This window comes from Fulmarus glacialis, unplaced genomic scaffold (assembly GCF_000690835.1).
Source record: "Fulmarus glacialis isolate BGI_N327 unplaced genomic scaffold, ASM69083v1 scaffold26927, whole genome shotgun sequence".
In the NCBI taxonomy this organism is placed as follows: domain Eukaryota; kingdom Metazoa; phylum Chordata; class Aves; order Procellariiformes; family Procellariidae; genus Fulmarus; species Fulmarus glacialis.
Window position 1 is genome coordinate 3,778 of NW_009225559.1, and position 22,084 is coordinate 25,861.

A 22,084-nucleotide genomic window follows, 5' to 3' on the forward strand; every position below is an offset into this window, starting at 1 on the left:
TGAACGCTGAACAGTGATTTCTATGCAAGAATTTTAAGGAGAGTCTTTCAAAGTACTTGAATGACCAATTAGAGGCAGCTAAGAAAGGGTTGCCCAGGAGATGCTGTTGAGAGGAGTTAATGCATGGTGTGACAGCTTTCATGGAAGAGAGTGAAGAAAGGCAGGATTGTGATCTGATCTTCCCTGCCTTCCCTTTGGGGTGCAAGAGTGGTGGTTCTTCTTCTGAAAGCTCAGGGGATGCAGATGTGACTGAGTTTGTGGGCACAAGAGTCACACTGCTTGTTCTTCTCACCACAGTGCTCCTTCTAAAGGAACAAGGTGCAGCTTGCCCTGCAGAGATGAACTGGGAATCAAACGCTGCACTTCATTTCCTACACTCTTTGCAGTGGTCGTGCTTCCCCGAGGTTTTCACTGGGAAAGAAAAGATATTGCCTTGTGGGGATGTGGCATGGGGAGGAGTGTAGGGCTTCTGGATGCTCCTGCAGCATCACCAGGAATTTAGGTAAAATTCCGTTACATCACTTTAAGCAGTCTTGGGGTAAAGCTGGCTTTCCAGGGAGCTCATTGTTTGTTCCCTTACTTCTCTTCAGAGCTCCTGCTGTACTGGCTATTCCTCTCTTTGGGTGCATGTCTAGGGTCCACGTGATAATTGTGGGGAAATGCTGAAATACATATCCAGAAATGAAGAAAATATTCTGTCTTACGCATTCAGGTCACCACCGTTGCATGTTTAAGGATTGCTTTTCCGGGTGCTACTCAACTTGCAGCTCTGAATTTGTTCTTGCACTCTTCCAGTGCCTGCTTAAAATGAGTTTGCATAAAAATGTTAGTGTTTTCAGGCTGTGGAGAATGAAAACGTGATGCTCCAGTTAGGTGTTGGCAAACTGTCCTGCTGTCTGGAGTTGTGTGGGAGGAGAAATGGTTTCTTGGTTGTGTGACCCCAATGGGGAGAAGAGCAGCTGGTGTTTAATAAACTGGTTAAAATTATATAGGCCCCCAAATTCTCCAGAGACATCTCTCCTTTCCTAGAAGCTTCCTTTAACAAGCTGATTTCTCAGGCTGATTGCTTGCAGATGAGATCATGCAGTGTGTTTTGCAGGGAAAGAATCTGAACTTAGACTGGTGAGCCAGAAAGTTTTAACACACAAGTCACATGCCCAGTGTCCTCATGGCACATACAAAACACTAGAGACTGCAAAAGCATCCGTCTTCAGGGCGGCTTTGTGCTCCAACAAGAGCTTTCTGAATATAAAGAATACCAAGGGATGCTCTCAAGTGCTGGGTCCTGTTGCTTGGACAGCAACGGGAGATAGCAAGGAAGTATTTCATCTTTCCTTAGATCTGTTTCTCTCTTTAGTGTGTGTGGTGTTGGGATAAGCCCAAGTGAGGGAAGGCTCTCATCTGCCTTAATTCCACAGACGTTTTTCTGCTGGCTTCAGCAAAGGAATTTATGTAGAATTGATGATATTTTTGCTGTTAAGGCATGAGAACATACTGAGCACGGAAGACTTGATGTTAATGTTCTGCTGCAGAGGGAAGATCCCACCAATCTCTGGTCCTTCTCAAAAGGAACACTGTTTTCCATTTCTCTCAATGGCAATTGGGTTAAGCTGTCCTTAACAGAAAGCCCTCTTCTTCCAAAATAATCACAGCCATGGTTTAAGAATGTTGAAAATTAAGCAAAGCTGTTCTAAGGTGATGGTGGGTGATGTTCCCAGCATAGGGGAGCAAGCTGAAAAGTTTTATTGCCAGTAGCTGTAAAGTACAACCTGTTCTCACAGCAAGGTGGAAAGGTACCTTACTGATGCCAGGGCCTCTTTGTGTCTAAAATGGTTTCTTCTTCCAAATCAAGGCGGCATTAGTTATGCAAAAATAGATTGGGGGGGGAAAGTTTTACTAATACTGATTATGGAAAAAGGAACCACTTGTTCCCAAAATAAAAATTGGAGTCAAACTGGAAAGGGAAAATTTCAAATTCCAAACCTGAAATCTGCCAACATTTTATGCAACTTGAAGACAGGAATGTATAAAGCAAGATGCGTTAAAACCTCCTACCACTCCACATCAGTGTTGTTCTGCCTGTAGGGGAGTCTCATTCTGTGGGTCACTCCTGTGAGCTTTCTGAAACAAATAGTTGAAAGTAAATCTTAGAGGTGAGCACAGACTTGGTGGTATTTTTTTTTTCCCTATCACTATGCTGCCTGTCACTTATGCATGTCTGCTCCATGGGAGTTTATCAGAAGCTCTTTCCAGTGTGTGACTTCACACAGGTACTTTATAGACGTGGAAAGTCAAGCACATGAAAGTGGAAAACACCTATACGCAGGCTCGTCAAACTTCGTTTGGCATCCTTGTGAGTGTGTAGTACAATACAAGTTAAAATATCTACTTTCTATGTCTTATTATTTTATTCCCTAGATAAAATAGTTGTGAACATAAGTTGCTTTGGTTCCGTGCCCTTTCTCACTGGCTAATAATCCCAGGATGCTTCTTTTAATGAAGAGGACTGGTAAGACACTTGTTGCTCTGATGGATTGCCGTGAGGTTGTACATTTTTCATAGCAGCTCAACCATGTCATTCTTCACGCTGCTCCTGGATGGGATCCGGCTGGGTCCGTTCACAGGCTGACTGTCCACCTGGACACTGGTTGATGATCACCCCGGGGCCACCGGCTGGGTCGAGCAGTGCGTACACATGGAGGTGATGATCTGTACCCTGAAGAGTGCCGCTTAAACCTTGTTTTGTCCATGAAACTTCAAGTATGGAGTTGTTAAAACACCAGCCCACTCAGAACTAATGCTTGCAGAATGCATGAGCAAGGAATTAAACTGGGTGGAGTTGTTCCAAAATTTGGATTTGGGGCCTGTCCGATCCTAACGTAGCAGCTCTCTGGGTGTTTGCTTGGAAGGGCTCCCAGCATGGATGATGCTCTCCTGACCTGATTTGACTTTCCTTTCTCGATGCCTGGGTACTGTGCCCAAATCTGTCTGCAAAGCTCTGCAGTGCAGAGCTCCGGTGCCTGATGAACCTGAAACAAGTCAGCTCCTGTCAAGAGATGGTAGGGAGATGATCAGCTCATATGTGCCGTGGGGGATGGAGGAGAGGGCGAGAGGACAAGAGGAGGGACACATAAACAAAGTAAACAGTTGTGCTTCTTCCCCAGGACTGTTGTATGTCCTGAGTCTGCCAGCTGCAATTTGGAGGCCAGAAGAATAGGGCGGGGTATTTTCTTCCAACCAGATGAATTTATGCAGTGAAAATGAGAAGTTAGTTCAGTTTCTCTGGGAATAGCATTTAAGGTGTAAAAAAGTCCCACCCATGAATAATGAAGAGCTGCTGAAGAACGAGCAAATACAGAGACAGAGCCTGCGGAGCACACTGCGTTTGCAGCTCTTTTTCCTTGAAGGATGAGAGTCTGGGCATGGTTTTGTTGCATGTATCATTTGATAGTGGTATCAGTCGTTTGTGTTGCCTTCTTATGGAGAGCTAAACTAGCCAAGAATCAGGTTTTGTTGTCCATCTGTATTACTGCTATGTTATTTCACTTGTGCTTGTTTGTTTCTGCCTGTCAAAAAGTAAAAAAAACCCAACCAAACAAAAAACCCAAAACAACAACCAAAAAAAACCCCAAAACCCAAACCTGTAGCAGAAATAGCTGGAGTACCCGTATTCTCCAATATGAAAATGTCAGCCTATAATGAGTGCTTTTTACTACGGTCAGGGCTGTTTCTGCTGTTCCTGACAAACTGTCACATCTTCATGCTGGGTAATGTGATCTTCCAGGAATGTTTATCTTTCATTTCTGCATTAATAGTGGAGCTGAGCTGGGGGTGCTTGTGAGAACATGTGCAGCATAAGCCTCCAACGCCATGTTATTGTTTGGGATGAGGTGTTGGCCATGTGTGCTATGATTCAGCTGCTGAAGAGAACAAACCAGACTAGCAGAGCTAGCCGTGCAGTGAGCTCCCTCGCTGTTTCCCTGGACAAGGGTCCCAACGCTGTTAATTAATCTCATGGACTTTGAAAGTGCGTGTGTTTTGCGTTTGTCTGGATTGCGATGGATATTATTCAAATAACCCAGCTTCCCAAAGTATCCTTCCTCTTTCCATCAGTTTGATGCCATCCATCTACATACTTAGCTAGCAGCAATCTTATATTTTCTCTCATGCTTTGGGACAACCTGGATGGGGCTTTATCCTGAGAAAATGAGCTTTGCTGGCCAGTGCCATGTGCAGAGACCATGGGCAGACAGCTGGGAGGAACGGCACAGATGGCAGTTTCTCTGGTGGCCAGTGACCCTCTCTCATCTTGGCGCCTGCTGCTGCTTCCCCATCACCCTCCAGACAGAGCACCTCGTGTAGACATGCTGCCTTCTTCCCGAGGACTGAACCCACCAGTGATTAGATGTGGTTCAGTCTCTGCTATGGCATTTTTTCGGCCTCATCCCAGCACTGGAAGGGCACCAAATAGCAGCAGTGCTTCTGAGACCTCCCTAGAGTAAAGACTTATAGTGGGAAATGATTTTTCTAGTTGCTTCTAACGTCTTGAGAGCTATTGGCTGTCTTGTTTTTAACCTGTATTCTTGGAATTATTGCAAGCTTTTGTATTTGAATACATAGCTGAAGTTAAATGCCAAAAAGAAATCTCTTATGGCGGGTGTTAATTTGTGCAAGGGCAGTCTGATGCAGTGTACTGACCCTGCGATACATCAAGGCATAGATACTGGTACTCCAGTATCCCTGCCAGTACAGGGATTGTGTCAGTGCCGACATCTTTGTTAACCAAGCTTTTAATATAATCTAGAAAGATCTCTTCTGAAAAACTCGATGCAAGTCTTTCACAGAACTGTTGGCAATAATTGTTCTGCCTGTTCTCATTTGCTATCACAGAGTGATGGAAATACTGGTTGGAAAGGACATCTGGAGGTCTTCAGCCTGACCTCCTGCTTGAAGTGGGACTGTCTCCAGCATGTGATTGACTGAGCCATGGCTTTGTCTGGCCAAGTCTTGAAAACGTCCAGGGATGGAGCAATGTACCATGCCGGATCAGCTTTTGTTTGCTTTTGCTTGAGAGTTGTACCTAGTGAACCATCTTATGGTGTGGGTTATGCATTTAGGTTTGAATTACCTCATCCTGCAGGTTTAAAAACATTTAAGTGAACTGTTAGGAAATGTCCCAGTAGGGCTAGTAGTATAATGTGTAATGTATCTGAATCCTTCTGTCTTTTCTGTGGTAGTATGGGAAATATGAGCAGACCCTAGTGCTGTTTCTGCACGAAAAGGCAGGGATCCTGTTAGGTGGTTTTCTCATGTTTGCAGGGGGTATTACGGTGAAACACTGCTTGTAGGACATGTCCCGTTGTTGGAATGAGTGCATGGGTATTTTCCCCTCAGTATTAGCTGTGGTGTTTGCCCAGATATGAGCTAGGCTTTTCAGGAGGCGCAGATCGAGCCCTGTGAGCATCCCTCGCCCTGAGGCTGAGCGTGGGATCGGTGCTGGCCAGCTGTGTGCCCAGGCTGAGGCCACACATACACAAGGCATGTAGTTGCCTTTTATCTACCCTCCTCAGCCCCTCACAATGGGAAGAGAGGGTTTTCCCTGGAGTCTGCTGCATTTATTTCAGAAAAAATACCAGGTCATGAGATGAGTGTGCGTGTTGGAGTACACATCTGTGTTGCCCATCATAGTCCTGAGTATTAATGGGAGCAGAACAGCTCTCTACATCTGAGAAGTAAACTTGCCTTCAGAAATGCCACAAGCTTCTGGACGCAGTGGGTGTCCATGAATGGCACGTAGTCAGGCCAGACCAGAGGCCTGCTGCTGTGTCTGGGCTGGGCTGGATTTCTTCAGACAAAACTGCAGATTGCAACACCCTTATACTTACTTAGGCCAGGGGGCCTTGCTTGGAAGGGAAATGGCTGAGATGCAAGGAGCTGCTGAGGAGGTGGAAGCTTCCCTAGCCAAGACCTCATTGCTAGACTCAAATCTGGCTGCATCCCTGGACTCTGCATCCCCTTGTGTAACGGGGAGATTCAGAAATGATGTGCGTGCTTCACTGGCACTGAAAATGAGAGCTCCTGTGGGCTGGTCATTTTGGCACTGCCTTCTGCTCTGGAGATGGATGTTTTATTCCTGTTACAGTGCAAACCAACTGTTGTGTCAGACGAGTCTGGTGGTGTGGAGCAAGCAGCAGTGTCCTTGGGTGGGTTACGAGTTCTTGTTCATGCTGTGCAGAGGGGCCCTTTGGTCTTCTGCCCGTCTGAACTGTGCACCCGAGAGCACGCTTCTGCCTTTTGTTTCCGTACCTGAGCCAGCAAAAAGGGCTGGGAGTGTGGGCTCCTGCAGTCTTCTGGTTATTTGAAGATGATAGTCCTTGTTGAGGAATTGCAGAAATGTGGTGACTACTGTTGTCAGCTGCTCTCTGCATGCTAGCTTTGGACGAAAGTGCAGAGGTCAGGTTTGGGGTCGTATGGCCAGAGGGTCCTGGAGCAACAGCTGTACAGGACTTCAGGGATGTTAGCTGGAGCCTGACTTTGACTGACAGCTCTTGTTTTCCCACCAGTTCTTTCATGCATCACTTATTTTTGCAGGGGTCTGTCTTTGTGCATTGCAGGCGGAGGAGCTGTAACGGCATCGCTGCCATAAGCTGAGCTCTGCCCATTTGGTGGTTCAGTTGGTTCGGTGTCTCTTGCTGGGAAAAGCAAATGGCTGGTGCTGAGTCTCTCCCTTCGCACGTGCTGTTCCTCCTTGCTGAAGTTTATAGCCAGTGGTTATGGTTTGCTTTGGCTTTCTGCTCATATTCTCCATGGCTCTGGAATAAAATCTTCAGTGAAGGAAGCTTTTCTCTGAGCTGGATTTGGAATTAGTACTCAGACATTGGTCTTCTCAGGTCCCCAGAGCTTGTAGTTTTTGAGGTGAAATATGCCTACACAGATTCACCTGGGAAACTTCTGGGAGAGAGGAACAGACTTGGGGAAGTATCGCTGCAGGTGAGATAGCAGGGCTTTGTCCCCAGCAGTCCTGGGACCTGTACAGCTCTGCTTGTCAAACTCTCCTTATGCCGCCTTCCTTGCTCCAAACTCGTTACAGGGATGAAGGGCAGAAAGAGCTGGCCTGCTGCAGTGGTGGGGAAGGAACATGTGAAGGACAATGCTCAGGACATTAGATATGATCTAGTGCTTCAAGAAGAAAGGTCAGCTTTGAAAGAGGCCTTGTGCCTGCTGAATATATCAACTGCTTCTAGGGATTAGATGTCAGAAGCCCAGAGCAGAGGCTTACTAGCTCATGGGAGTTGAGCCCTTCCTTGGAGCAGCCGTGATTCTCATCTGCAGTGCTCGCTGTTGCAGGGCACCGGAGGGTACTTGGCTCATTGTCCGGATGAGAGCAACGCAGAGAGGCTAGAGACATCCTGCTTGGGCTGGTCCCAGTGTCCAGGGATAGGGAGGGATGTCTGTTTGCAGATAATGGTTTTCTCTGCCCCTTTCTCACAGTTGCATCAGCAAAGATGGCCAGGGAGAGTGTTTACAAGAGTGTCCTTGCTGAACGCTGCTCTGTGCCAGCAGTTTACTTGTCTGGATGACGTGTGCACTGGGGCTTTGTCATTACAACAACTAAAGCTAAATTGATCTCGCTCCACTTGTTCTGACCTGGGGGTGTAAGTACTGCTTTCCTTCTCTCTACCCTCATCCCCATCTTTGAGGCAGCCCATGATGTAGTAGCCGGGGACCATCTTGTTTAAAAGACAGGGCAAATGGGAGGCTGCTGCTGTTTGGATCTTTCCTGGTAGTGTTAAAGCTCTGAGTAAGATTTCGGGGGCTGGGGAGGAGTTCGTCATTCCTCCATTACCATCTCCCCAGCCATTCGCATGCCTGGGTGAGGGAGCCGTGGTGGCAAAGCGGTGCTGAGGCCTCCTCTGCTCCCGTGTCCCAGCAGGACAGGGCTTCACTGAGCAGCTGCGTGTGCGCCCAGAAACAAGCAGCTTTGCTCAGCTGCAGAACTTTATTTGTTGGGAGCATGAGGATGTCTCTATCCCATGGCTGGACCAGAGGTTGTGCTTGTTTTAGTGATTTAGGAAGTCACTGAGAGGCAAAGGAGACATGGTACTGCTGTGACATTTGCCCTCTTGAGGACTCTTGTCATCTCTCTTCAGAGCAGGAAGGGCTTTCTCGGCGTGGGGTGGGAGTTGTTGGTGGAGTGTGAGTGCTCCCCTTGCGCCCCGTTGTCTCTTATACTTTTTGGGGAGGGTCTGTCCCACATCAGGTGTCCGTATATGTCACCACATGCGCTATCGTGTCACCTCTGAGTCGTCTTCTGTTATCCTACAGCTCTAGTCAGCACCTTGTATGTAAGGGTGGCTTGTTGGTATTTCTCGGAGGATGTCACATATGCATCCCAAACTTGCCCCTCTCCGCCGTGCCAAGCTCTGCCCTACTTCCCTCTTTTCCCAGGTTTACGGCTGGAAGTGGATTTCTTTGCAGTGGAAGGATGATACTAGCAGAGCTTGGCTGAGCAGATGTTTCAGCTGACGTAGGGTGGGAGTGAACGTTGTCTAGTTGTCTTTATCTTAGCATCAACCCGCTCATTGGTGTTTGTTCATTTATTTCTCCCAGTGCCACCTGATCACGCAGAGGCTCTGGGACAGCAAAAGGCAACTTCCCGATTTCAGTGCGAACAGCTCACCAGTTCATCACCCACGAATTTAAAGTTTCTGCTTTGCTGCTCAGCATAGCAGGTTATTTTTAAGCACTGGAAGAAAAAAACCTGTTTTTAAGCCCATTGAAACATTTTCAAGGCATTATTTTCTATTTTGTAAGACCACCTCTTATGTCTTCTTAGAATGCTTTTGAAATACTTTTGGGATTCATGGTACCATATAGATGCCTTAAAAGCAGCCAAATTGTCCTGCATTGGGATAAACAAGCTTTTGTGTCTAAATTTTTATATGGACTTTAGTATCTGCTAATGGGTCGTCATCTATGAATTTGTCTGATCTTTTCTGAAGCCAAACACAGTCTGTTGGAGAAACTATAAAAATGCCAGCCCTGGCCTGAGCTGGTTCTGCTCCCTTGCCGTTTGGAAACCTGCTCATGCTGCAGAAAGCTGTTCTGTGCAAAACCAAAACAGGGTCTGTTGATGTTATTTCTAGTCCTTTGAGAAGATGACTTACTGGTCACATGTGCTGCTATGAGGTCATTAGGAAGTCTCTCAAATACACAATTTGAGAACCGATGATGCTATTGCAGAAGTATGCTCCCTCTGCGATGCGAGATGCAAAACTCTCTGAAGGACTTTAGTTTGTAATAGCTCTGAGTGGGATCTGTTATTGTGCATATTTGGGCTCATTCCAGTGAAAAAAGGACTGTTTACTGCTTTGCTTTATCCCTAGATTGATTAGTGAATATATACCATGGGATCAAGTTACATTTCAGAGGGCATCCAGCAGAGAGCCTATTTCTGTGTTGAAGTGCTGAAGTGAGTCTAACTGCAAGATCAGCAGTTTTCTAGCAGTGCTTTGTGCCTCCACAGCATCGTCCTTCCCCAGGGAAAGGAGCTCCTCAAATCCATTTGCAAGTTGGGCCATTGCTCTTCCCAGTGCCACGAGGGAATGGGAAGCTTTCTCTAGACCCTTGATGTTGCTTCTGTGAAGTGCATCTGGTTTGATATTTTTATTGATGTCCCTCCTGGGCTCTCTGTTCCTGGATGTCAAGAGGTACCTTCTGCCACAAACTGCCCTGTGTCCTCCAAAGGGAATCCGGATCCCAGCTTACCCCAGAGGCTTGTGATCCAGCTTGGTCCCCATGCATCATTATGTTGACAGGGCAGGCATCCTTATTTTGGCAGGAGACTGCCTTGCAAGTGTGTTATCTGAATCAGTAACACCCTCTTGGAGTAGGGCTTCCTGGGCAGGGAGAGGTCTCATGTCTTTCCACCTCCACCCTACTGCAGGTCATGTGTTTCTGTCCCAAACCATATACGAGCCTTAGGGATTGTCCCATCCCTCTGAGCTGATGGAAAAATTACCCAAAGGGGGAAAAAAGTAAATAGTTTTCTGTTCTTGGTACAGAGGTGGATTGTGTGGCTGAGATGGGGTAAGGAGGCAGGGAGGAAGATGGGAGCAAGGCGGCATCTGACTGCACATACGACCATGTCTTTCAGCTCACAGCTGTATTTTCCAATTGGGGCTTAGTGTGGGCACAGCGTGGTTCATGTCTGCTTCCTTTTTTTCTTTTGAATACCCAAAATACCTGCTTCTTCTGTTGATGCTTTGCTGTGATTCCTGCTTGAGGCCTGGTGTAGCATATGGGAGTCTTTGAAGAATGGGCCGAATTGCTGCTGTCTCCACTTCTCAGCCTCCTTCTGTGGAGCCCCTCGTGAGTGTCACTCCTGTGACACAACACCGGCATCCCCTTCCCACCCCGGCACTGCTGTCGCAGCCCTGCACTGCTGGCCCCAGGAGGATGCTTACCCCTGCTGGGGTGTCCGAATGGGACATCGCAGCCCTTCCCATGTCGGACAGCTTCCTTTCAGGAGGCAGGCCAGCACCTGCATTTCCCAACGGGCAAGTCAGCAAAGTACTTCTGGTCTTCGGTCTCCCCCTACTGTCATGGTCCCTTCTGCTGGTCCCCTAACTGGGGCCTTATACCAGTGACTGCAGGTGACGTTCCTCTCAATTCCCAGTGGCCTTGTCACCCAGGTGAGCATGGCCCCAGCCTGCTCCAGGGCTCCCCAACGGCCACAGCGGTAGCTTTGCAGCAGAGCCTGGCCCCGGGCAGGGCGGGCAGCGTGGAAGGGCTTTGCAGGGCTGTGCAGCCAAAGAGTGGTTTTGCAGCCCCATGGTTGTGCCCTGTGGTGGTGCCTTACCGGCATGTGTGGGTGGTCTCCCCAGGGTGCCCACAGCCTGCTGGCCTGCATGGCCATGTCAGTGGGTCCTGTGGCTCCATCGGCTGTGGTCCTGCTTGTCCTGCCAACATGGAGCCTTAGCAATGTCACCTGCCCGTGAGGTTCCCACTGTCACCCTTGGTAATTATCTCCCCCCAAGTGCCACATTCTGGCATTGAGTTTTGTATTTTCCCTCTATTTCTATACTTCTAAGTGAAAAGGAAGTGAATGTGATGTCACTCAGCTGTCTGACAGCTGCAGTAGTGAACTTCACTCCTGTGGGACCCCGACCCAAGGAGCGCTAACAGGGGTGAGCTGTTGCAATGAGCATGCTTTGAGCCCCGGTGTCACTGCTGGTCTCTCCCTCATCCAGGAAAGACTTTGGAAGTCCAAACGACTGAGAAGTGCCCCGCTCTGCTAGCTGGTTGCAATAATCCCGTCAGCTGGAATTGTTTAATTAATGACCAGTTCTGTCTTTGCTTTTTACCTTTCCCCCGTGGACGACACAGGCTGGTGAATGAATGTGAGGAGCATGGCGTGGCGATGCCCTTGCCGGGATTTTTTCCTGCGAGCGCAGGCAGCTGTGTTAAACAAGAAGGTGCAAGCTGGCTCTGCGGTGCCGTGCCGGGGCCTGGCTTGCCCCTGGGACTACACGGGCCCTGCTTCCTGAGCAGGAGAGCTGCTTTATGTTGTGGTTTTACTAAATGAATTCAAAGCTTGGCCTTCCTCCAGGCAAAGTCTGGGCCAAGTGCCAGCGGAGCAGCCCCTGGGGAGAGCACTGGAGCAAGGAGGGGCCAACAGCAGGGAAGAGCAGAGGAATCCAAGAAGGCAGATTTGCCTAGAAAACAGCTCTGTTTCCATCTGCTCGGTCAGGAGTTGCTATAGGAACTGGGATGATAGAGGCAGGGCCATCTCCTGGGCCTGTCTGTGAGTGTGGAGGGAGGGAGGAGGGAGGAGTTAGTCAAGTTTGAACATATCATGTGTGCTGGTGGAAAGTTGCAAGGAATGTCGAAACTGCAGCCTGGCTCAACCTATGGAGATCAAAAGAGACATGGCAGTTGTTCCCTGTGCTCAGCAGGCCCTGGGCAAGGCAGGTAGGGTCCTTCCAGCTTAACTCTGCTCTCAACTTGCGAGCAGCTCTCTCCCCGCGTGTTTCTGTCGTTGGCTAAAGCACAAATGCCGTTGGAGACTTGCTGGAAATGGAGGGGGGGTTGTAGAGGTGGCAGCGCTGGGAGGTGAAGTCTTTCCTCCCTGGGCTGGTAGGGAGATGGTGGCTCTCTGCGCCCTGTTTTTCCTCCCGCAACTGCGGGAGGGTTCACAGATCATGGGTATTCCCGCAGCGTTGCATGCCCGGGGCCCTCTGGGACCCACGGGATCTTTTGTTGGGTAGAAATGTGAAGCTGGATGGTGTTGTTCTCCCAGACAGAAGTGGTTTCTGATGCTGTGGCTCTCCGGGAAAGCCCATGGTGTTTGAGCTCTCAGTCAGACATGCTTGCCTGAAATGTTTCAGGGCTAGGGCTGAGTCAGATATGCAAAAACTGGGGCTGGCAGCAAGTTGCTTGTGGATGGTGGGAAACTGGGGGGCACATGCTCCCTGCCTCCGAGCGCTGGCGGCTCCTGCCCTGCACAAGTTTTGTGGCTGCGCGTTGCCTGTGTTCGCTCACCTCTTCTCCCTCCAGGAGATGCAGACCTCCCTGTCCCTTCCTGATGCACCTACTGCAATTTTTATCACTAACAAACTTTCTCAGACTCACGTTTAGTGTAAAACACAGGAGTATGAATATGCAGAAAGCTGCTCCTGAGAATCCTTGTTGTTAGGGTTAACCATGGGGCTCTCCAGTAGCAGCCCTTCCAGATAAAATCTGATCATTTCCCTTGTAAACCCATTTTTTCAGGTGCTGAGAACCTTCCAAAATAGCCATGTTTCCACCGGGGTGTTCCAGGGTCGCTCACTGCTCTGCAGGTATTTATTTAATAGGTTTGGCTGAAATTTCATCTGCTCTTTTTGTGTTGCAGAGGATAATCTCTGCTAAAAAAAAAAAAAAAAAAAAAGGTGGGTAGTGTTGTTTCTCTTTTTGAGAAGCTGCACAATAAGCCGCGGAAAACTGAAATATGATCTCTATACACAGACGCTAAGCTTGCCAAACTGGATTAGATCACAGCCCACCAACTCAGGCACCCATCTTATCTCAGGCAGCGGCTGCTTGGCACATTGCACATGAAAGCCCAAGAGCTTGAATGCAGACAAATGTGGAATAACCTGCCTGTGTAGGAGATAACTTTTTGGTCACATTAATTACTGGTTTGCTTATGCCTGGCTGGATGAAAATTTATATCCAGTGTACTCTTTCTTTTACTCTGCTAATGGAATCGCAGATGTTCTTATTATGTAGATCCACTTCCAATATTTTATTGAATTACTCCCACATTGCTCTGTGGCAGTATGTCCCAGAGGCTTAATGGCCACGGTATGCAGTGGAATTTCATTTCCTCAGTTTTAATTTGTTGTTTTTTAATTTCAGTTCATTTTCAATATGGAAAAGAGGTAAATGGGATCCTTTTTTTGGTCTAGGCATCATTATTTTACGTATTTCTTTTTTTCCCCCTCATCTCTCCTTTTTCTCTTCTCTTTGCCTCAAACAATCCCAGGATTTTCCTACAGCTACCTGCCTTCTGTGTAATTGCTAAATCTTATTATTTCTCTGTGGGCTCCTGTTTTCTGGTCTGTCGTGAGAAAATTTGATCAGAATCAGCCATTCTGGCTTTCCATGGCTGTGAAATGCTGCTAGAGCTTTTTCAGTGTTCTTGTCTTTTCCTTTGTTTATAAGCAAAACATTTGGTTTGATTGCTTGAAATACATTGCAGTAAGCAGGGATCTTCTCTGAACTATCTGTAGTCATGCTAGGTATTTTGCTGGAACATTTAGTTAATTGAAATTTCATCTCTGTACATGAGAAGTTAAATTTTATCTTGTAGAGTTGTACTAGTAAATAGTAAACCCAGCAGAACATGGTTAGACCTCTGTGGAAATCCTCACTGGAGTCTCCAGGCTTGATGCAGCGATTTCAGCTGATCTGTAAGTGTTGCCACTCACTGCTCCCATCTTTACCAGGCACTTCATAAATTAAACTTTAAAACCACTTCGTGTAGTAAACAAAGTTTGCTCAAGCAGAATATAACAGCCATGTGTACCCAGATTTCGCTTTCTCAGTTGTGTGCACTGATGCACATTCTGCTCAGCCTCTGAAGAAATGATATCCTCTGAGGACACAACCTGCCTTGGCCCCTCTGGTTCAGGCCAGTGTGCTGTGGGAGGGCAGTAACACTTTCCACTTGCTGCCTTTTGGTATTTGGAGTTATTTCATTCTGTGGAATGCAGTAAGTGATAATAATTTTTGCTTCCTTCCGATATTGGAAAAGCTTCCTCCAGTTCGGTATCTTTTTGTAGACGCATGACATGGCTTTTCACACTTATAAACATTTTTTTTGGTAAGGTTACAGCAGAGCCAGTAAGTGCTCCTCAAGCTATGGGCAAGGTCCATGTTCCAGTGACAGGTGCACTGAATTTTTGTTCTATGAATATGAAGAGACATTTTACTCATTAAAAAAAAAAACAAACCTCATAAAATGTAGCTTTTGGTAGTATCAGCATTTCTGCTGTGGTTTGATGGAAACTAGATTGCCGGCTAAATTAGTAGATGTTCCAAAATAGTGTTTCTGGTTTGATTTTTCTCTGAACCATCTCTTAGAGTTTGGCTTCCACCCTTGCAAAAACCAGCAGCTTCTCAGCTTGGTGCTGGGTACTACGTGCTGCTGTATGCATCTTTGTTTGCTTCCCTTCTGGTTTTGCAAAGAGTCTGTCCCCATGTTTTATCTTTTAAAAAGAATCCTCTAGGAACAATTTGCAAAAAAAAGTTGTAGATAAGTAGCTGTTACTGTAAACTAGGTATTCTGGAAGGTAGGCAATTAATAAGGAAAGCTAAAGATGACTGAAAAAGCATAACAAATATATCTCAGGGCAGTGAGAAATATTTTAATATCTGTATAACAAAATAAATTTCACCAATGGTGTTTATATTGTTGGGAAAGGTTAAAAAATCTAACTGATTGCTAATAACAATACTGAGAAGTAAAACGTTTCCTGTGTTCGGGGAGAAGCTGGATGATGTACTCTCCTTTATGAGGATATCGAAATACCTTCCTTTGCACTAGTAACAGGGGAGGGTGTTAAATGCAAGATAACATTTGAAAGTCTTTGAAACTTGAACAAGATTGGAACCTGTTTGTTTAAAACAAATTGGCAAAGCAGCTTTCTGAATCCTGGCTGCTGATGTGTAATAAATCTGGGAAGACCGAAGGAGTTCCAGAGGTTTGGGAAAACATAAATGTTGTGGCAATGTTTTAAAATAGAGTGGGAGCAGGTAACCAACAGGCAGTTGAGACTAACTTCCATCCAGAGTGAGATCTGGGGAAGCTAGTGCATTGGTAAATCAACGTCAAATTAAAGAAAGGACATGCTCAGTGATCCATGTGCTCTGATGGAAAGCAGATCACGTCCGAAAAGTCTTCAGATTGTGGTTTTTAATGAGGTTCCTGTACCGGTTGCCAAAAGTAACTGCATTGACATCATATACCTGGATCCTGACTAAGTTCCCTGCTGTTGACCGAACGCTGCTGCTCCCGGGAGGCAGAAGAGGCTCTGCTTTGGGAGCAGGAGCGTGTCAGGTCTCTGGGGCAGCTCCTGGGCAGAGCAGTGAAGGCAGGTCCCCCTTGCCCTAGGCAGGGTCTGATCTCTAGCATATCCTTCATGCTCTACTAGGGTGCCTCACCACTGCTGGTAGCTGATGGGCTCTGAGCAGAGAAACACCCTCCTGAGCAGTTTTGGTGGTACCTGGTCTTTATTTGCTGTTAATGTAACCAGTCCCTGCCCCCTTGCTGTGCTAAGGTGGCAATATCTCAGTTTCCGTTTTGCCGATCAGTACTATGTTGAATTAAGTTGATTTAGAAAGTGTCATCTGCTATGATACCTCTCAAAAATAGTTACCAGTGGGAATGTGATCCATGCAGTCCCTAAACAGAGGGCCATGGAGTAGTGCTCGAACCATGCTCTGGCGTCAGTATGGGACAAACTCAGTTATTCCCTAGTTTGCCGATGAAGAGTCATAGCAAAATCTGCCCAGAGCTGTCCCACTGCCTGGACAGAGCCTCGGTGGTGACTTGGGAGAAAATATTAAGTAACTTAATATTGAAATTTGGCTTCAATGAGGAGGTTGATGGAGCCAGGGTGGTTTAGTTGGGACAAGAGAAGGCTTTGGGATACCTAAGAGCAGGTTATCAAGAAAATAGAAACAGGCTTACTGAGGAGTGTGGCAGGAGGGTTGACAGTGGTCATCGACTGAAATAACAGGAGGTTCTGCCTTGGCATAAGGAGGGGTGAAGTTTTCCCTCTGCAGACAGTCAAGCAGTGGAAGAGGTTGTCCGGAGAGGTGGGGGAGCCTCCATCGTTGGAGGTTTTTAAGACCCAGCTGGACAAAGTCCTGTGCAGGCTGCTCTGAAATTGGTGCTAACCCTGCTTTGAGCAGGAGGTGGGATTAGATCCTCTCCTGAGGATCTGCTCCAGCCTGAATAATTCTGCGACTCTGTAACCTGATCTCCTTCTGAATGCAAGTTTGAGTACAGTTAAGTAAAAGGTTATGGTGGAGCCCCTTGAGAACAGGGAGGGAGGAAGGTGGTTTAGATTGAGTGCTCTTAATACTCCATCTGTCATCTGTGTGGTTAACATGTCATATATATGGTTGCTATGTGAGACTCTCGCAGTGGAAGATTGTAGGTCTTGAGAGGACTATTGCTAACTTGTAGTTGATGTGTTTTAAGGATAGGTTAAAAAAAAAAAAAGCTGGAAAAAGATACTAGTGTAAGGAATAGAGTGAAAATGTCAATATGCCAGGTGCTCTCTGGTGCCTGTTCTGCATAGGAAGGAAGCTCTGGTAAGGGACAGTGGTTACTGCTGCTTGGGCAAGGAGAAAGGAGATAATCGGAGCTTTTCATTTGTGTGCATCTTCTGTTTTCCTGCCACTTCTGCCCTCCCTGCATCATCTGTCATACAGAAACAGCGGGACTGGAGCTTGGACGCTGCTCCTCAGGTGGGGGGGACCTGTATTTTGGAGGGCTTGCTGGAGTGCAATGAGGTTCCCCCTGCCCCTGCTGCTGGGTTTAGGTTTAGGGTTCCTGGGGGATGGTGTGTGTTCATGTCCCGTGTAGAGTCATGACGTGCCTGGCAGGTCTGCCTGGGTCATGGGAGGTACCTCCAGGTTCCTCCGTTGAGATAAGCACAGAGTACCCTCGCCCTAGGGTCAGTGGGGAAGGGTAGCTATGTTTTTGGGTTAGCTGAGTTAAGAAGCACCCGTTGTTAGTACAATGAATTGCATTTCCTTATCTTTGGCTTTGCCTTTTTAATGGTGTCTAATTTTGGCCTGGTTACTTTGATGGATTAAATTACATGTGTTCATTTATCCCTAAGTCTGGTTTTGTGACAAAAGTGCTCTATGCAGTTTCACGAACCAAGGACACCCCACTCCTGTGCAACTGGCCAGCAGGTAATGAGAAAATGCTGGAGGATTTGTGGGTCTCAAACTCCTTTCCAAAAACACCCGTACCTCTCTCTGGGCTGTAGGTAAGATACTCCTTCATGCTTGGGTCCATGGGCTGATCCTTCTCCAAGTGTTAAATGGCTCATTCCAGTCATGGGTGACTGGAATGCTGTTTTTCTCCTAAAATATAGCAAGAGTAAGGTGTCACTTTTTTCATAATAGCCCCCTTAGACGTTTGGCTACAACGTGGAAAACAAGGTTCAAACCCTCCTCAGCCTCAGGGCAGTCCTATCACCCAGCCCTCAAGAGGGTGACCACAAAGTACACCCAGACCTCCATATTCCCGTTCTTTTGCCTCTGCCTCAGACCCAGCTCTGTGGTGTCCCTGTCCCCACTCCATGTGACCCTCCCACATGTTGTGGTGCCTTTCTTAACCCCGTGTGTTCTTTTGTGTCTCTTGTGGTGACAGGTCTCCTAATGTCACCTCAAAGATCACGCTGTAGCCTATTCTTGCCTCACTTTCCCTGTTGCTGTGTCTTAGCTCTCTCATGCATCTTGATTAACCCAACCCTTTCACCTAAAATCTGGTTGCTTTTATCTATCCAGACATGTTGCTGCTCTGGACATCACTTTGTGGTGTCACTGTTCCTGCCCTACGTCCCCCACCACATTCCAACGTTGCCATGGGTTTATGCTCTTTCTGGCCATCTCTGTTGGTGCCCATATCGAAGAACTCCTGTTGCAGCCTTGTGCTTCATGCCAGGATCTTGCTGGGCTTGCCCAACTCCCCTGTTACTGTCTAATGTATTGATTTTCGGTGTCACTGTTTGCACTTCGTTTGTCCAGGTGCCACCCATGTGTCATGCAGAGACCTCTCCCCATGCTACCTGGTTGACTGAATCTAGGGATGGCCACAGAGACCACGCTCCGAGTTCACCTAAGGGAAGACCTGTTGCCGCCTTCTCGCAGGGCATCTGCACGTGCGGCATGGCTGTCCTGATACTAGTCCTATCCGTTCACCCTCCAGCGGCTCTGCTGGAGTGGGTGGCTGTCTCCTCAGGCCAGCAGCCCTGCTCTGCTTTTTCCAATCTTATGGTAGTTGGTTTCATTAGAACATAGTGCTTTTCCTTAAGATTGTTGTCCCCGCGCACTCTCAGCATGATGCTACCCGAGTTGCAAAGGCGGAATCTTTATTAATGGTAAATGGGAATGTATAGGGAGGAGATGACTGGGGCTTAAAAGCCCTCTTAAAAAACCAAAATTGATACCAGCAGCAAGAAGTATTTGAATTGTAAACTAAACAAAACTTTTTAAGAAGTGATCAGAATCCTTTCTGCTAAGCATTTTCATCAGTGGATTCTGTTTGGTCCAAACTGGAGCTGCATGGGCTGTAAGTCTGTGCTCCAGGGGAAGACAGCTGGGTTTGGGGTATCTCAGATGAATTCTGAGGCAGAGAGAAATGTTCCACCATCATTCTGGAGCCAGAAAAATGGAAATCACACTTTCCAGCCTCCATTTCTTCACGCTTCAGATATTGTCCCAATTACTAGCTTTGCTGTTTCCTCCTTGAATTCCTTTAGGAATGCTAGGAGATACTGTCCAGTCCTCCTGACTGTTCCTGAAGCTCTTCTGAGGATACTTTGATTTAGGATAGATCCTCTTGTAATACATACAGAGTGCATCATACACACAGCTATGAGTCTTGATCATGACCATGGAGTTTCTTGGCGCCGTGCTGGGCATCTGTAATGGGATTTCTGCAGCAAAACTTAAGGTCCCACTCCAAGGTAATGATCTGCGAAGGAACCAGTTAAAACAAATGCCTGTTTCAGTTGCGATCTAGAGAGGCTTGCAAACATGCCAGGCCTCCGTAATGGATCTCTGGAGGGAGAACAGTACCTGGAGGAGCTCCAAGTCCCACCTTCTTCATGCACATCACTAAAGAATAGCTCCCTCCTGCGCCCACTGTGCCCAGCGCTTTTGCTTGCAGGCCCCATGCTGCGCTGGGGACAGTGCTGGGTCACAGAGAGCTGTTTCTCTGCAGAGGGATGGATTGGCTTTTTAGACATGGTATCTGCTGGGTATATTGGGAAAAACTGCCCTCTTCTGCATTTCTTAGTGAGTTTTTCAGCAAGTAGATTTTTTTTTTTCCCCACTCTCACAATGATTGTAACAGGATTTTATTCTCCTGCAGCCAGCTGTTAGCAATTAGCAACTTGATCCATTCAGTCCTGAGAACAGAGTTTAACACTTTCTTGCCTCTGTGAGGATGTTGCTAATCCTGTTTTTGCTGGTTTTGGGCTTGTGCTGTAATTTTGGCACTTTCTCTGTATGTGTGGGCAGGTCAGGAAGAAAGGCATGAGTACAGCAGGGGACTCTAATGCAGCTGAAAGAGCTTTAAAGAAAAGTATCGAGTCGCCTACCCCCAAAAAAATCATTAGGAAGATGATTTTTGAGCGGCTTGTACAGAGGCTTGTATTTAGTAGTATGTTCCAGTGAGTTCTAGCACTTGAAAGTGTGCAGTTTGGGAATCCAATCCTCTACTAGCTGAGATTTAGACTCAGCAGAAATCAACATCAGTAGTTCTTCAAACAGCGATTTCCGGCAGTATGGGCACCTCTCCTGGGACTCCCAAACATGCACTTCGGTGGTCCAGGACTGGGAGCCAAGTCTGGTGGGAAGAGCAAACCCAGCACAGCCTGAACCCAGCTGCTGGGGTCCCTGCGTAGGGCTGAACTGCTCGAAATAGTTTGTCACTGCCACATGCAAAGGTGAGAATTTGTCTCACCAAACTGTGGCCACCTGGCAATGATGAGGCTAGTCTAGGCCACCCATTTAGGTTCCTTTTGTTATCAGTGGAGATAGACACATCCCGAGAGGATTCATCCTGCTCATCTTGGACACTCTTTAGGCAAGGGCCAAATTCAAAGCCAGCTTTTGTAGGCACAGAGCTGCAGACAGGTGAGCTCTAGAGCCAGTTCTGAAGGTTTTCTTTTCTCTCCTGGATGCCAGGCTGGCCTATATGGTCACATCTTCCAGTTCCCCCAAGCCACACCATTTTTGTGTGACCTGCTGAGCTCCACGTACCCATCAAGTCCTGGGAAGCCTCCAGTTCACAGGGTACTGCCTGCAGGTAGGGTGGGACAGACAACTGTCTGAGCCACCCCAACCTGTACCTTTCCTCCAGTGCTTGTTGCTGGCTCATTGGCAGGAGCTGACGTGGGGCTTGGGCATTGCTATGTGACTTTCCTTGTCCACCCTCCACTCCATTCCTTCTTCCCTCCTGTTATCTTGTACATTCTGATCGCCGCATTCAAGCGGTTAAATGATGTGAGTGGCTGTGTGGCAATACGATAGGTGTGATTTAGAACATGGCGTGAGCTTTGCATAAAACAAATGGGCACTTAAATTATGGTGTTTGTCTGTACCTGGTCAAATGAGATAATATTGCTGTTTGTGTTACCCAGCACATTATTTGTCATGACTTGCTCTCACGTCATTTTCAGAGGATGAGAGAAACTTAGCACAACTACTCTATTGTCAAAAGCCAAAATCCTTATGCTAAGTTTCAACTTAGTACCTTTCACTTGGGGTGATAGCTGAGCCCAGCTGGGCTGTGGGCTCTGTGCTGATGGCAGGGGATGGGTGCTCCTTTGTCCCTGTGCTCCACTGCAGGCAGATGCCTCCCTGCTGTTGATCCTTCTTTGCTGGGCTTTTGGATCAAATGAGAAGCCAAGGCATCTGAACACTTACAGTGATGTCTGGGGTTGCTATCCTTTGTTTTTTTGCTTCAGCAGCAGGCTCTGGTTCTCACCTAGCCATGTACGACTGCTATTTCAGTGCTTTCTGGCCACCCTTTCCCTTAACCCTGGCCATGTAACAGAGGGAAATCCCAGGGTGTTTTGGTGGGTGCTAGCCTGTGTCTTTACAGATGCCTGTTTGCCAGGCTCTGTTTCTAGGCTCTGAAGGGGGTGATGAGGGCATGGAACATATGTGTGCTTGTCCTCTGCCATCTGAGGGCTCCAGTATGGCTGGCAGCTTTTAAACCTCCAGCTGAGAACACACCTGGGAGATGTCTCCAAGCTGCTGTTCTCCTGCCAGGGTTTCCTCAGCAACTTGCAGCTCTGTTCAGTGGCTGGTCCAGCATGGGGACCCAGCAGAAGGATTTTCTCTAACCCAGGCTACACCTGCATAGTGCAGCTCACCTGGCCAGATACTTGGGCTATGGTCAGGGCAGCCCATATACCACCAAACAGGTCTCTGCTGTGTTTCCCATCCCCTCCTCCAGGAACGTGGTTAAAGTTAAAACCTTAATGTTCGTGACACTTTCCTTTCTCTCCCTCCTGTGGGAGGACAGTCTCCTGTAGTGCTGAACTCTTCACAGTTCCCTTTGTGAGTCCTGCTTTGGGAGCCGCTGGGGCACCCTAGCAAATCGCCTGCATAGATCAACATCTACAAGGTCTGTCTTCAAACTCTGCTGCCAAAATGTCTTTACAAAATCTCCTTCTGCATGGCTACAAGAAGTCTCTGCTCCGTGGTACTTAGTCTGTCATGGGATGGTGGGAATTGGTGTGTTTGCATCAGAGATCACCTCCCTCCATTTTGGGGGGGGGGT